The 17,135-nt window shown below is 39.1% G+C and overlaps 1 protein-coding gene across 1 annotated transcript in view; it reads left to right on the forward strand.

The window, feature by feature from the left end:
- ZFAND3 (zinc finger AN1-type containing 3) overlaps positions 1-17,135 on the forward strand; it is a 403,887-nt gene that overhangs the window by 348,057 nt on the left and 38,695 nt on the right. The gene's annotated exons all lie outside the window — the stretch shown is intronic.

Genomic DNA, 17,135 nt, shown 5'->3' on the forward strand with positions numbered 1-17,135 from the left:
TGAAGCTGTGTGTCTGGAGCTTGGGATATCAGGAGTGGAGGACTCTTGCTTCTAAACACCCTTCATTTCCTCTCACACATAGAAAAAGGGCAAAGACATCCCTGGCTACTCTTACACATATTTCTTTAGAGTTACATTGTCACTGGTTAATGCTTAGAATTCCTGGTGAGGTGTGTAGGGCAAGGGTACTGTGCTGAGCCAAGGAAGCTCTGGGAAGTGAGGCTAACCAACTCCCCCAGACTGAAGGATTTGTCTCATCTTTTGTGGTCTGCTGAATTCTTGCTTTGGTCTTCATTTGAACTGTTGGGGAGTTTAGCAGTTCACTCTGTTACCAGCATTGTGAAGCCTACCTGGCCATTTTGCCTGTTGCTTTCATAACACAGGCCTTTAGTTCCTAAATTAGAATCATGAGATTTTTTTCTGTCTTATGTTCTTGTTTCCATCTTGAGAGTAACTGAATCCTGGGTATTACACAGGATTTGCCATAGTGGATCAAGCAGTCGGTCCATCAAGTGTTCTGTCTTGCCATTGGCAGTGGCTAATACCACCTCTCCTTGTCAGGCAAGCAATGAGAATTCACAGTTTAGTGCTGTGAGACAGCGGTGTTGTAACCAAGTCTCCCAGTTTACCCTTCAGCTTTGATGTAAACCACCTAATTTCCTAAGGTCTTAGTCCCCAGCTGAAAGAATCTAGAAATACATGTTAGATGACTTCATTGCCGCCAAGTGAGGCCAACTTGACTGCCTCTGGTAAGTGCAGATTACCCTGTTGTGCTCTTCACCTTCTTGTGCAGGAGGCTGGGTTTCCAGACAGCTGTTACTTGGAGTTCACCACAGACATGTATTCTTTTTAAATGATCTAACATGTAGTCCCTTGGCTTATGCCCAATCTGAGGGTCTGCTTATTAGGGAGATTTGTCTTTTCTTCTGGGGAAGATTAAAAAAGACTCTGAGCTTTCTCTAGTCTCCAGATGTAGCCTTCCTAGAGATAGCTGGGAGTTCAGTTGGCCCACTGAGAGCATTACACTTACGGGCCCTGAAAAAATGACTGAGTCAACTGCCATACTTTAGAAGATGAAGGACAGCAATGGGAACGTACACCTCTGGGACTGTCTTTGACAGATAGCTAGCTCTGTGTTCCTCCTGCTGGTCTGCTTGGATCTCTCTAGGAAAGGGTGAGATGTGTCGCCTGTTTCCTTGAGGTTTCATGGAGTGTTGGAGAGACATTAGCTGTCCTGAAAGGTTTTAGAAGGGGGAAACACAGTAATTTACTATTGAAAATAAACACTCAGAAAGGTAGTTTGGACTTAAACAGACCACTTCTCTACTGCAGGGAAAAAGGGGGGAAAATATATATAAATACATATATATATTTCTTTATTTTCCCAGTCTTTTTTTCCATTCCTCTTCCACTCTGTCCAGGTTATTAACTGCTGACAAGAAATTCACATCTCATAAATAATGCTTAAGAGCCATTGCTGTATAAATTGAATGTGTTATGAATTGTGATGGCCCTTTTTGTAGCATTCGATGCCTAGAGCAGGAAGAACAGAGGATGTCATTTTCATTAATTTCTAATGAGGTGCCAATTAAAGGCAGGGAAGATGCTCCAGAGGGAGGAGTGGCCAAGCTCCCCTGAATCCTCCGCCCCGGGGCTGTCATCCAAACAGTGCCAGTGAAGCCTTCTCTAAAAATTCCATTAAAGTACAGTCTCATCGAGAGCACACACAGGCACAGTCAGCTTCCCTTTGATCTTCAAAAGAGCAATTTGTAAGGCAAGTTCTGAGCCTTCTCACATAGGGAACGGCTGGAGGTGATAGGAATTGTTAATTGCCAAGACATTCCCTGAGCTTTCCATAAGGAGGTGAATTTTGAAGATGAATTCTCCTCTGCCTCGCTGTGATTAGATAACCTTTAAATCAACAGTACCAAAGTAACACCTGAATCCTAGAGTATCTTCAACAGTTTAACTTCTCAAGGTAGAAAACAGGTGCATAAAAATGGCTTTATTTGTTTCATATTCTACTCAGTAGGCAAATTGATGAGCTCACTCTCATTGCAGGACCTTGTCTTCCCAAATGCCACCTAGAGGATATTCCTCTAAAATCTGGCTGTCGTCATCAGACCTGGGCCGCCTCACAGCCTCACGAATGCTGTGTTCTCTAAGCAGAATCTTCACGATGTACACAACAGGGCTTTTTAATCACTGTGTGTTGCTTTCCAGGGCCACAAAATTAATTTTTTAACACCAATTTGAGAATTTGCATATGTTTTTACGTATTTTCAGTCAACAGTAACTTAACAAATTGTAAGCAGATACATGTTCTGTTTTGGGACAGCAGTACTTTTACAAACCTCCTGAGTAATCTTTTTATTGCTTTCAAAATAAAATTTCTGTTCTGTTTAAAAACTTCAGCTGGCACTTTTGGAGTAGTTTATCATTTCCAAGTGCCTTAGTGGTCATTTTTACCTTATCATTCACTGTCAGGTCAAATTCAGCAAGCATTTATTGAGACATGATCATTCACAAAGCATTTTTGCTAGATTTCATGGGAAAAATAGACGATAATTTCTCTAGAAGCCCGTTGTCTCAGTCAGGGGTTCTCAAACTTGAGTAGACATCAGAATTACCTGGAGGGCTTATTAAAACACAGATTGCTGGGCCCCACCATCAGAGGTTCTGACTCAGTAGGTATGGAGTGGGCCCGAGAATGTGCATTTTCTAATAAGGTCCAAGGTTATGCTGATGCTGTTTTTCTGAGGACCACACTCCGTACTTTGAGAGCTGCTGCTCAAGGTAGCTCTAAATCTTGGAAAACTTTTTGGAAGTAAAATATCTGGGCCCTACCTTAAACAATTAAGTCAGAATAGATCCTCAGATAGTGTTTTTTTTTTTGTTTTGTTTTGTCTTTTTTTAGTAGACTTTATTTTTTAAACCAGTTTTAGGTTTACAGAAAAACTGAGCAGAAGATACAGAGAACTTTCATGTACCTTCGTGTCTCCCACACCCCACAGATTCCTAATAGAGTAAAACCTGGGAAGCTGAAACCTGGGTATGACAGAATCCTGTCAGAGGAGGAAAACACAGATATTTTCCACTAATGGAGAGTGATAGGAAAGTGGTAAGACTGCACCCTGTCCAAGGCAGAAAACCGGTGAGACTCGGAAAAACAGGACGGTCTCATTGAGTTCCGGCTTTCACAGCTTTCACTGTATTAACATCTTGCATTGATGTGGCGGATTTGTTGTAATTAATGAACCAATGGGGCCCTGGTGGTGCACTCTGGTTAAAGAGTTCGGCTGCTAACCAAAAGGTTGGCAGTTCGAATCCACCAGCTGCTCCTTGAAAATCCTATGGGGCAGTTTTACTCTGTCCTATAGTGTTGCTGTGAGTTAGAATCGGCTCAGTGGCAGAGGGTTTGTTTTGCTTAATGAGTTTTGTTTGGCAAATGCATAATGTCATGTATCCACCATTATGGTATCATACAAAATAGTTTCACTGTCCTAAAAATCTCCCGTGCTTCACTTGTTTATTCCTCCCTACTTCTCCTACCCTCATCCTCCTGGCCACCAAGGATCTTTGTACTGTCTCTACAGTTTTGCCTTTTCTAGAATGTCATATAGTTGGAATCTTAAAAAATGTGGCCTTTTCAGACTGGCTTCTTTCACTTGGCAATATGCATTTAAGGTTCCTCCATATATTTTTGTGGCTTGATAATTCACTTCTTTTTATCACTGAATGATATTCCACTATATGGATCTACCACGGTTTTTTAATCCATTCACCTGTTGAAAGACACCTTGTTTGCTTCCAAGTTTTGGCAGTTATGAATAAAGCTGCTACAAACATTCATGTGCAGGTTTTTGTGTGGACGTAGTTTTCAACTTGTTTGAGTAAATATCTGGGATTTTTTTTTCCCTCCAATAATATTTTATTGTGTTTTTGGTGAAAGTTTACACAAGTTAGGTTCCCATTTGATAATTTCCACACAAATAGTTCAGTGACATTAGTTACATTTTTCACAATGTGTCAGCCTTCTCTTTAGTTGTGTTCTGGTTGTTCCATTTCTAGCATTCTAGTTTCCCTGCCCCTTTATCTTCTCATCTTTGCTTTAAAGTAAATGTTGACCTTTAGGTCTCATACAGATGGTCTTTTAGGTAGAACAATGTTTTTATGGGTAATACCCTTCATGTGTCACTTTGCTATTTGATTAAAGGAGAATTTCAGGGGATAGTTTTGGTTCAAGGTTTATAGAATGTTTCAGGGTGATAGTCTCAGTGAGTTCTCTCATCTTAACTGGTCCATTTATTCCAGTCTTTTTAAGAATTTGTGTTTTGTTCTACATTTCCCTCCTTTTCTATCCAGGACCATGTGTTGTGACCCCTGTCAGTGATGGTAGCTGGGTACCATCTAGTTCTTCTGGTCTCACAGTAGGTGAGGTGTGGCTCTTGGAGGCTGTCGGCCTTTTAGACTTGTTTCTTCTCTGAGATTTTGGTTACCTTATTACTCTTTTGCTCCTGATGAGTAGAGACCAATGATTGTATCTTAGATGGCCACTTACAAGTTTTTAAGACCCCTGACACTACTCACTTCACTAGGATGCAGAACTTGGACTTTGTGAACTGTATTGTGGCCAACTTGAGTTGTCCCATGAGGCTATCATCCTAAGCCTTCAAATCTAGAAAACCAGTCTCAGGAAGTGTTTGGTTATGTCTGATGAATATCTGTAGTTGTGTCATCAGTGAATATACGCGTTTGTGTACACACGTATCTGTATTTACATGTACATATAGATACTTCTGGAACCCTGGTGGCACAGAGGTTAAGGGCTAAGGTGAGTTACGGCTGCTAACCAAAAGGTCAGTAGTTCGAATCCACCATCTGTTCCTTGGAAACCCTGTTGGGCAGTTCTGCACTGTCTTATAGGGTTCCTGTGAGTCAGAATCACCTCAGCAGCAATGGGTTTGTTTTTTTGGTTGTTTTTATAAACTTCTCTCTGTTCTTACATATGCATATACCTGTACCTACTCATATGCCTATATGCCTGTACCCATCCATAGGTCATCATGCACTTCTTTTTGGTCTTTGTTGGAGTTGTTGCCATCTTATATATGTCAAATTCTTCAGTACCAATACCTAGGATCTTGATTCCTGGATTGGATGGTAAGACTGTGTTTATATTTGTAAGAAACTGCCAAACTGTCTTCAAAAGTGACTGTACCATTTTTCATTCCCACAAGCAACGAAAGGGAGATCCTGTTCCTCCACGTCTTCACCAGCATTTGGTGTTGTCAGTGTTTTGAATTTTAGCCATTCTAGTAGGTATGTAGTGATACCTCATTGTTGTTTTAATTTTTAACTCCTTAAATGACATAGGATGTTGAACATCTTTTCATAATGTTTGTTTGCCTTTTATATATTTTCTTTGGTGAGGTGTCTGGTTAGCTCTTTTGCCCACTTTTTAATTGGGCACTTTTAAATTCTTAATCCTGGGATACTTTTTAAAAACAGGGTGCCTGGGCCCTACCCTAAACAATTTAGTCAGAAAAGGTTTACAGGTTATTGTTTTTAACTTTTTATTTGGAATTTTTTTTCCCCGAATCATTTAAGAGAGTAAGTTGACCTTTTATCCCTACATCCTTTGATCAATGTTTCCTTAGAATAAAGCAGTTATCAACCTCAGCGTATTTGATACTGATGCAGTACTCTTATTGAATCTGTTGTCTGTATTCCAGTTTTGTGAGTTCATTCAGTAATATCCTTTATAAAAGCATTTTTTGGTCCTCCAGTACACGATCCAGTCTGTGATCAGGTATTACGTTTAGTTGTTAGGTCTCTTTAGACTCTTTAAGTGGAACATTTTCACAGCTTTTCTGTGTCTTTAAGGTACTGATATTTTTGGAGAATACAACCTCTCTATCACTTCTCCCCTTGACCCACAGCTTTTTTTAATAGAACGCTCCTCATTTAGGGTTTGTCTGATGTTTCTTCATGAGTAAACTTAATATATTCCTGGCCAGAACAGTACATAAGTGGTGATGTGTCCTCAGAGTTCCACATTGAGAGGCACTGATGTCCATCAGTCCCTCGTTGCTGTGTTAATTTTGATCGTCCACCTAGTCAGGGTGTTATCTGATTCTCTACTGTATAGTTACTATTTGTTTTTTCTAACTCTAGCAGCACCCTTTCCACATTTACCATTTGGCACTCAGCATTCTAATTGAGCAAGAGCCTTCCCTTCTGCCCCATTTATTTATTTACATATATATTTATTATTGGTAGAGACTCATGGGTTCTTATTATTTTTCACTAGTTTATAATTCATTACTGTACTTAATTATTTTGGTGTTCAAATTGTTCCCTATTTAGCCAGTGGGAGCTCCTTCAAGCTTGCTCCTGTGTCCTTGTGACCTGCCCCTTGACTTTCAAGATGTGTTCCAGATATATCTTGTATTTACCTTACTCTAGTCTTGGAATCAGCTACTTCTCAAGACTCTCCAAGGTGATTTGAATGTGAAGCCAGAGTAGTAAGTTACGGCACACAAGAGGCAGGCAGGACACATGCATAAAACAACTACTATAAAGAAATGAAAGGAATTTCACATTCCAGGCTGAGGATCTTGGACTTTAGTTTACAGCAACAAACTATCCGTGGTTTGGAAGATGTTGTTGTTAATTTAGCAGGCAGGAAAGCCAAGGAATCTTTAGGAATGATCTAGGAAGAATGTGAACTGATTCACTAAGTGCAAAGGAATACGCATGGGTCACAGCTGTTGCCACCACTCCAGGGAGTCGTACAGTGAATGGATCACAGCGATACATTTCCCCCAAAGTGGGGGAAGGAGCTGGGGTCATTATGCACCATGCTGGTGATCTGAAATTATCAGACTTGTCCGTTTTACCAGCATTAAAAAAATCACCAAAAAATAATCCCACGTTTCTGTGCATTTTTTAAAATTCTTATCCAAGTATGATTTGAACCTGTCAGGAACATTTGACGTTCTGTCCAAAGTAAGTGAAGCAATATGTTCTTATAAAATGCCTTATCCGCGTGCAGAATCCTAGCCTGGGTCTACCAGAAAACCCTGCTTTCCAGGGAAACATCTAAGATCCTCTGTCATTGCCAAAAATGATTTGGCTGGCAAGGCAGCCATGCTCTGCCATGTGTTACACAGAGAGGGCCCTTTAGGAGCTTCCGTTTTATGCTGAGTCTAGGGACGAAAGGCTAAGGTTTCTCTAGTGCCCCTGAGACAGTTGCGGGGATATATGTTACCTGTGACTGGAGAAAAGGAGAAGGAGGTGTCCCGCCCACCTTCCCAAAAGTAAAAGCCTTTTGATGAGAGTTATTGTATGTGTGAGGGCTTAAAGTAATTGGAAACCCTGAGACAAAACTGAGAAATTTTTCCCCGTTTGGTACTGTCTTCCTTTCACTTTTACTATACTTTTCCCTAACAAGTGTGTGCTATCTGTAGTCCCCATTTAATCCTTAATGTGTAAGAGTTCTAGTCTAAAACCAAACAGATTAGTCCCTCTGCTGCCCCTCTGTAAATGGCAAATTGAGATGTTAGAGCAAAACAAATCAAACCTTTTACCGAACACTAACTCCATGTACTTAGCCCATTACCACAGCACTGACCCAGAGATCCGGCCTACCAAATGTCATCTGACAAGGGCTATAGGTAGATGACAGAAACTTGAAGTGCTCCCCTCCCCAGCAAAGGAGCATCAGAGACAGCACTCCTTTTAAAAGACAGCATGCAGAGCACAACTGCTGAAGCCTGTGTCCCATCCCTACTTGCACCCTGCTGAGAGGTGAGCTAGGACACCCTTGTCCCATGAAGTGAACATACTTTTCCATCTGAATAGCAGACTTGCAACTACTTTTATAGTCCAATTCTAGCAGCAACAACAGCACAAAATTAATTTTATCAAAGATATTTGGATAGGATAGCCTGCTTAAAAAACCTTTTAATGGGGGAGAAAAATGGATTACAGTGAAAGGAAATGATTTATTGATGTTTTACTTAGTTCCAGCAGTACTTAGTTTTAGTTAATTGTTTGCCCAGCGAAGATTTTTTTTTTTCTATAGCTTATTTTAAGGCATAATTTACTCATTTTAAAGTTTAATAAGTTTTAGTGAATTTATGTAAGTTATGTAACCATCACCAAATTCAAATTGTAAGAACAACTTCTGTCACCCCTGAAAGTTCCTTCATGGCTCTTTCAGTCAGTCCTCACATTCCCCTACTCTAGGCCTAGGCAACCGCTGATCTTTCCGTTGTTACAGTTTGCCTTTTCTAGAATTTTAATGTCATTGGATTCACACAGCTTGTAGTCTTTTGTGTCTAGCTTCTTTCACTTGGCATATTGTTTTTGAGATTCATCCATGTTCCTGTATCCCAGGAGTCCATTCCTCTTTATTCCTGAGTAGTATTTCATTGTATGGATATACCATATTTTGTTTATCCATTCATCAGTTGACGGACTTGTGGGTTTTCAGTTTGGGGCTATTATGAATAGAGCTGCTATAAACATTTATGCACAAGGTCTTTGCATGGATGTATGTTCTTATTTTTCTTGGATAGGAACCTAGGGGTTGAATGGTAAGTATACATTTAACATTTTAAACTGTCAAACTTTTCCAGAGTGGCTTGTATCATTTTACATTCCCATCAGCAGTATATTAGTGATCATGGGGTTCTTTTTCTTCTTTCTATTAATGCTGATTTTCTAAAGTTGAACCACCCTGCATTCCTATGATAAATCCCGCTTGATTATGATGTGTAATCCTTTTAATATGCTGTTAGATTTGGTTTGCTAGTATTTTGTTGAGGATTTCTGCATTTATAATCATAAGGTATATTAGTTTGTAGTTTTCTTGTGGTGTCTTTGTCTGGCTTTTTGGTATCAGGGTAATGATGGCCTTATAGAATGAGTTGAGAAGTGTTCCCTTTTCTTTAATTTTTTTTGGAAGAGTTTACAAATGTTTGATATTAATTCTTGAAATGTTTGGTAGGATTCTGCAGTGAAGCATCCAGCCCAGGAAATTTTTTGTTGGAAGGTTTTTGGTTACTGATTTAATTTCTTCACTTGTTATGGGTCTGTAAGATTTTCTATTCCTTCTTGAGTCAATTTAGGTAGTTTGTGTTTCTCTAGGAATTTGTCCATTTTATCTAGGTTATCTAATTTATTGGCATGCAATTGTTGATAGTATTCTCTTACAACACTTTGTATATCTGTAGGGTTGGTAGTAATGTCCCCACTTCATTTCTCATTTTAGTTATTTGCATCTTCTTTCTTTTTCTCTTCATCAGTCTAGCTAAAAGTTTGTCAATTTTATTGATCTCTTCAAAGGACCAGCTTCTGGTTTAGTTGATTCTGTTTTTCTATTTAATTTACTTCTGCTCTGATCTTTGTTATTTTCTTCCTTCTGGTAGCTTTGGACTTCTTTTTCTAGTTACTCAAATTGTAAGAACTTTAACTTGAGATCATTTTTTTTAATGTAGATGTTTACTGCTGTAAATTTCTCTCTGAGCACTGTCTTCACTGCATCTCGTAAGTTTTACCATGTTATGCTTTACTTTTAATTAGTCTCTAAGTATTTTCTGATTTCTTCTTTGAACTATTGGTTGTTCAATAATGTGTTGTTTAACTTCCATATATTTGTGAATTTTCCAGTTTTCATTCAGCTGTTGATTTGTAGTTCCATTTCATTGTGGTCAGAGAAGATACTTTGTTATGATTTCAGTCTTTTTAACTTTAATGAGACTGGTTTTGTGACCTAGCCTATGGTCTCTCCTGAAGAATGATCCACGTGCACTGGAGAAAAATCTGCGTGCTACTGTTGTGGGGTGGAGTGTTCTTTATATGTCTATTAGGTTTTATAGTGTTCAAGTTTTCTATTTTTTTAAAAATGATGTTCTTCCCAGATGTTCGGTCTGTTATTGAAGGTGGTATAGTGAAATCTCCAACTATTATTGTAGAACTGTCTGTTTCTCCCTTCAGTTCTGTTAGTGTTTGCTTTATGTATTTGGGGACTATGATGTTAGGTGCATATATATTTATAATTGTTACATCTTCTTAATGAATTGACCTTAATTGTTATAAAATGCCCTTCATTGTCTCTAGTAAAAGATGTTTTACTTTAAGTCTATTTTGTCTGATATTAACATAGCTCTCTTTGGTTTACTATTTGCATGTAACATTTTTTTCCATTTTTTCACTTCCAACCTGTTTGTGTTTTGGGAGTCTGAGGTGTGTCTCTGGTAGACACATCATTATCCATTCTGCCAATATCTGCCTTTTGATTGGAATATTTAATCTATTTACATATAAATAATTATCGGTAAGGAAGGACTTAGTTCTGTCATTCTGCTGTTTTTTTTTTTTTGTGTGTGTCTTATACCCTTTTTGTCCCTCATTTCTTCAATACTGCTTTCTTTTGTGTTTAGTTAATTTTTGTAATGAACCATTTTTATTTCCTTTTGTGCATATTTTTTAAGATTTTCTTTGTGGCTACCATGGGATTACATTTAACATCCAAAATTTATGACAACCTAGTTTGAATTGATACCAACTTAACTTTTGTAACGTACAAAAACTGTATCACCCTACAGCTCGTCCCCCTTCTCTTATGTTGTTGTTATCACAAATTACGTCTTTATACATTATGTGCCTGTCTTAGGCTGGGTTCTCTAGAGAAGCAGAACTGGTAAAGTGTATAAATACATAGAGAGATTTATATCAAAGAAATGACTCATGAGATTGTAGAGGCAGGAGCACGCCAAGTCCATGGGTCAGGATAGTGACTTCTCCCGATTCATGTAGCTGCAGGGGCTGTTGAACTTAAGGTCAGTAGGTCAGAGAGCAGGGCTTTGGCTCACAGGCTGCGAAGATTGACAGATCCCAAGATCGACAGGCAAGAATGCAGGTAAGCTGCTAGCTCAAGTCCCAAGAACCAGAGGTCAGATGAATAGGAGCTAGCTGCAGGATCCAGAACGAGCAAAAGCCCTTGAGCCTTGCCAGAATGTCCACTCATATTCAGTGCAGGCCACATGCTCACGGAAACTCCTTTTCAACTGATTGGCTACTCACAGCAGATCCCATCATGGAGGTAATCATATTATATCAGATTTCATCATGGAAGGGATCATGACATCATATAACTGCCAAACCATTGAGAATCATGCCCTAACCAAGTAGACACACAATCATCACAGTGCCAGTTAACATCAATTTATAATTATTTTTTTATGTGTTTGTCATTTTAAACTTTGTAGGACATACTGCTAGAGGGTGAATGAAAAAGAGAAAGACCCTCAATGAGATGGATTGACTCAGTGCCTGCAACAGTGGGGTCAAACATAGCAACCATTGTGAGGATGGCATAGGACGAGGCAGTGTTTCATTCTGTTGTAGATAGGGTCACTGTGAGTCATAAATGACTCAATGGCACCTAACAGCAGTAACAACAGGACATACTACTAGAGTCCCAAACCAAAATTATTGTAGAACTGGCCCTTATATTTGCCCATGAAATTACCCATATTGAAGATCTTTTTTTTCTAGGTACAGCTTGAAAGACAGTTTTGCTGGATATGGAACTCTTGCTGGGCAGTTCTTTTCTTTCAGAACTTTAAATATGTCATCCACTGCCTTCTGGCCTTCAAGGTTTCTAAGGAGAAATCAGCACTCAATCATATTAAGGATCTTATATGTGACTGTATTCTTCTCTCTTCATCTTTGGTTTTCTAGAGTTTGGGGGTTTGGTTAGAATGTGTTTCACTGCAGGTCTCTTTGGTTTTATTCTACTCGGAGTTCATTGAGCTTTTTGAATGTTTTTATTCATGTCTTTCTGTGCCTTTCTCTCTCCTCCTAAAAGCCTCATGATGCTTTGTTGATCTCCTTAATGGTGTCCAAGAATTCCCTTAGGCTCTGTTCACCTTTCTTCATTCTTTTTTCTTTTTCTCCTCAGCTTTGATAATTTTAATAGTGTTATCCTTTAGTTTGTGGATTTTCTGCTAGCTCAAATCTGCCATTAAGCCCCACCAGTGAATTTTTCATTTCATTTTTTTTTTTTTTTTAGCTCAATTAATTCTGTTTGGTTACTCTATTGATATTCTTGTTTTATTGCTATTGTTTTATTTGTGTATCATTTTTCTGATTTCCATTAGTGCTTTGAGCATAATTAATACTGTTGTTTTAAATTCTTCTATTCTGTCCATTTTCTGAGCTTCCGTAGGGGTGGCTTCTGTCACTTCATTTTGATTATTTTAATGGGTCGTCTTTTTCTGTATTGTTTGTAACTTTTTATTGTTGAAACCAGGACATTAGAATATTGTAGTGCATTAGCTCTGAGACCCAAATTCTTCTCCTTCCCATGGTTTAGATTTTTTTTTTAATTGTTGAAGGCTGTATTAACAGTCTGTCTGCTTAGCAACCTCCCTAACTATTTTTGTAACAGTTACCCTTATTGACATGCGTGGACACTGTGGGCTGTGTTCCACAGCCTGTACCCAACTAGTATTTTCAGAAGAGATTTTTGTGTTTAAAAATCTCCTTTTTCTTGCTTTGGCATTTGTTGGTTGCTGCAACCCTCCATATGCTTTTCAGAATTCTTCGAGTTGAGTCTACAAATTTTTGATTGTTTTCCTTGGTGATTGTGTGAGGGGACAAAAGCGTGGGCCTGCTTAACACTGCCGTCTTCCAGGAATACCTTGTATACATTTTCCATTAGCAAATAATATAGCCCGTGATAAGCTGTGCTGTGACCTAAAAAAAGGTCAACAAAGCTGTGTTTTAAAGAGCTTTACTACCCCATGGATTCATTTCTGTTTACAGTTGGAGCATATTCTCTTTATTGATAGTCATATGCGTTGTGTTTATTTAGCTGTAGTGGGGAAAGCCTGTGCCCTGAGAGTGCCCCTCTTTTCCCCAAAGCAATATCATAACAGACATGGAAGAGACTGTTCTGGGTTATTCTCACTTGAGATGATGAAAGCAGAACACACTGAAAGATGCTATGTTTGAATTAAATACTGTTGCCATAAAACATGCATGCAAAAGCTGGTCAGTGAATAAGGAAGACCAAGGAAGAATCTATGCCTTTGAATTATGGCGTTGGTGAACAACATCGATTATGCTGTGGACTGGTAGAAGAATGCATACATCTATCTTGGAAGAAGTAGAACCACAGTGCTTCTTGGAAGTGAGGCTAGAGGGACTTCATCTCATGTCCTTTGGACATGTTATCAGGAGGCACCAGTCCCTGGAGAAGGACATCATGCTTGGTAAAGTAGAGAGCCAGCGAAAGGGAGGAAGAACTTCAACAAGATACGTTGACACAGTGGCTGCAATGATTGTGAGGATGGTGCAGGACTGGGCAGTGTTTCATTCTGTTGTACATATGGTTGCCGTGAGTTGGGACTGATTCAATGGCACTTAACAACAAAAACAACCACAAAACACATTCTCAGAAGTCTGTGGATAGGTAATAGAATCATATACCACTAGGATTAAAGAAGCCTTAACACTCATTTAGTCCAACCCCGTTATTGTATAAATGAGGAAACTGAGACCCAGAAATATGACCACTCGCCTCAGGTCATATCTGCACAGTAAATATTGATGTTTCACACAGCCTTTGATCTAAAATTCAAGGGCTTCTGAAGAATTTCTGGTGGTACCTCTGACCAGTATGTTTGCTCACAGCAGTGCCCACTCCTCCCCTCAGCACAGTTTCAGCCCCTACTAACTGCATCTTTTCTGTCACATCTACCTGCCCACCCTTCTCATGTAACCTGCTGAGTCATCATCATCAAACCTAGTTTACCTATTCCCAAGTACCCAGCAGATTTCTTGGTTTCTCCTGCAAATTAATAAACCTGACTCCCTTAACCTCTCCTTAGTCAGTTTGACCTCCAAAACCTTGTTCAGGACTTGGGCCCATGTATGGAGCATTTACAGCAAAATGTCATCAAATTAGACCAGTAGTAAAAATTTATGAAGTGGTTAGTATTTAGTCAAAATAATGGAGTTTTTTTAAGTTTTTTTTTCTTTCAAATTGATAAATTGCTCACAAAGTTGTGCCAGAGATGTTCATTTCTTAGCCTTTAACAAATAGTTAAAATTATTTTGTGTTTGGTACATTGTCTGCAGATATCCGCTTCTAGATATTTCTGTTTTGAATTGATTCTTAGTGTGATTTTTTTCTCAAGCAGTGCTTCTAAGAAAGTGTACCTCACCATATAATGAAGATAAAATGTCTTTTTATAAATTAACACCTTAAAAAAAGAACAGATAGAATATCACCATTTTGTAACCCTCAACTAACCCCATACATATCATTTCAACCCCTTCCTTCCCTCAAAGCAATCACTATGCTGATTTCATAGTAAGCACTTCTTCGCATTTTTTATAGTTTTGTCGGCAAAATGGCATCCTTAGATAACATAGTTTGGTCTTGACTATTTAAATTTTTTATATTTATAGAGATAAAGATGTTCTGTATCTTTCTATAATGATCTCAAATCCCATAAAGTATAGGTTACTATTAGGTTTCAAAATGCATATGTATAAGCACTCGTAATATGAACATAGAAATACACCTTGGTGAGACTCTCTAGCATTAACTGTAAGTCATTAGAAACCTGTAAGTCATAAAGAAGTTATTTAGAAAATTTCTGAACTTAGACATAGAAACATAATAGCATGTGAAGTCTGTGAAGAGCATAAACAATCTTTAAGTTCACTTTGACCTAATCTTTAACCTTAAAGAAAAGATGTGTCATTTGGCTACTCTCTAGCCCCGGAGAAGAGACATAACATACTAGTCTTTGAAGTCATACTGCTTCTTGTAGTGTGGAACCAAAGTGACAAATTCGTATATAAACCCTAAATTTCTGCTTACTCACTGAGAGAAGGCAGAGATGGAACTGAGATTCTGTCCACCACTGCCAACCTTAGACCCTACCTACCAGAGACCTCTACCAAGTTTAAGTTCAGGTCTTCCTCCTGAGACCTCTTGCTAAAGGTAAAAACCTGAAGTCTAAATATTTAAACTTTAACCATTGAACTAACATTGTAATCGTTAATTCTGATTCTCTGGTTCTGAATGAATGTCATTAGGTCTTGCTTGCACGTGTGCCTTGCCATGACTACCTTGCAGTAAACTAAATGAGTTTGTGCATGATGGATAGGTAGATAGCCTCAGCCCAGCAATTCAGAATTCCTGGGGTCGAGGTGATGATCCTTCTTTAGAAAGTAAAAATGCAGTTCCCCAGGTGATTATCCTGTACCTCTAAAGTTTGATACTACTTTTACTGTTCTTTACACTTGTTGTTAGGTGCCGTTGAGGCGGTTCCAACTCATAGCGACCCTACACACGACAGAACGAAGCACTGCCTGGTCTCGCGCCATCCTTAAAATCCTTGCTATGCCCGAGCCCATTGTTGGAGCCACTGTGTCAATCCATCTTGTTGAGGGTCTTCCTCTTTTCCACTCACCCTGTACTTTGCCAAGCATGATGTCCTTCTCGAGGGACCAATCCCGCCTGACAACATGTCCAAAGTATGTAAGACACAGTCTTGCCATCCTTGCCTCTAAGGAGCATTCTGGCTGCACTTCTTCCAAGACAGATTTGTTCGTTCTTCTGGCAGTCCATGGTATATTCAATATTTTTTGCCAACACCACAATTAAAAGGTGTCAGTTCTTCTTTGGTCTTCCTTAGTCATTGCCCAACTTTCACATGCATATGATATGATTGAAAATACCATGGCTTGGGTCAGGCGCACCCTAGTCTTCAGGGTGACATCTTTGCTTTTCAACACTTGAAAGAGGTCCTTTGCAGCAGATTTGCCCATTGCAGTGCATTGTTTGATCTCTTGACTGCTGCTTCCATGGCTGCTGACTGTGGATCTGAGTAGAATCCTTGACAACTTCAATTTTTTCTCTGTTTATCATGATGTTGCTCATTGGTCCAGTTGTGAGGATTTTTGTTTTCTTTATGTTGAAGTGCAATCCATACTGAAGGCTGTGGTCTTTGATCATACTAATGAAGATGTGCCTCAAGTCCTCTTTACTGTCAGCAAGCAAGGTTGTGTCATCTGCATAACGCAGGTTATTAATGAGTCTTCCTCCAATCCTGATGCCCCATTCTTCTTCATATAGTCCAGCTTCTCGGATTATTTGCTCATAGCTTTTTTTGACCTTGAATACATCTCACCTGAATGTAGAGACCATCTCAAGAATAGGTTTGGCACATTGAACAGTAGTGACTGAAGACCAGACAAGTTGTGGAATGACATCATACGTGAAGAAAGCAAGAGGTCATTGAAAAGACAGGAAAGAAAGAAATGACCAAGGTGGATGTCAGAGTAGACTCTGAAACTTGCTCACGAACGTTGAGCAGCTAAAGCAAAAGGAAGCTTTCTTTACACTTAATAGACTTTTTTTTTTTCCACAGGAGACATAAAGGCAAAGGCTAAATAGAGTTACTGGAAATTTCAATTGAGTAGGATCCAAATCAGTGAGGTTTTATATCAGTTCTAGTCAACTTCATTCTCTTTAACTCAGAGATTTACATCTTCTGAGTGTTTAACACATGTGTTGCTCCATTGGTTTCCTCTCCCTGGCTGGACTGTAAAATCCTCAGGGGCCACGATCATGAGTTGTTCTGTAACTTCTGTACTGTACAGTATGTGGCCTACGGAGGGTACTCAGTCAGTGTTAACTAATAAGGAACATATGAAAAAATGGAAAGTACAAAGTAATACAGTGTTCTGGTGAGCCTGCTGGTTACCATTAGGGGAAAGCCTTCTTGGAGGAGCATTTGAGGGCAGGCCCAACAGGTTAGTAGGAGAATGTCTGGGTCAATCCCCATGTAAGTTCTTGAGACCCAGGGTGCATGTGCAACCTCAGGGTTTCTCAGTGGAATATATGGCAGAGGAAAAAGGAAGGCCAAAAAATAAAAAAATAAAAACATTATTATTTTTACATAGGAAACTGTGGACTCCCTGGGTGGCTCAAATGGTTAAGCGCTGTAAGCACTCAACTAGTAACCCAAAGGTTAGCAGTTTCAACCCACCCAGAGGTGCCTAAGAAGAAAGGCTTGACGATCTGCTTCCAAAAAGTCACA

The sequence above is a fragment of the Elephas maximus genome, chromosome 1 (genome assembly GCF_024166365.1).
Source record: "Elephas maximus indicus isolate mEleMax1 chromosome 1, mEleMax1 primary haplotype, whole genome shotgun sequence".
Lineage (NCBI taxonomy): Eukaryota > Metazoa > Chordata > Mammalia > Proboscidea > Elephantidae > Elephas > Elephas maximus.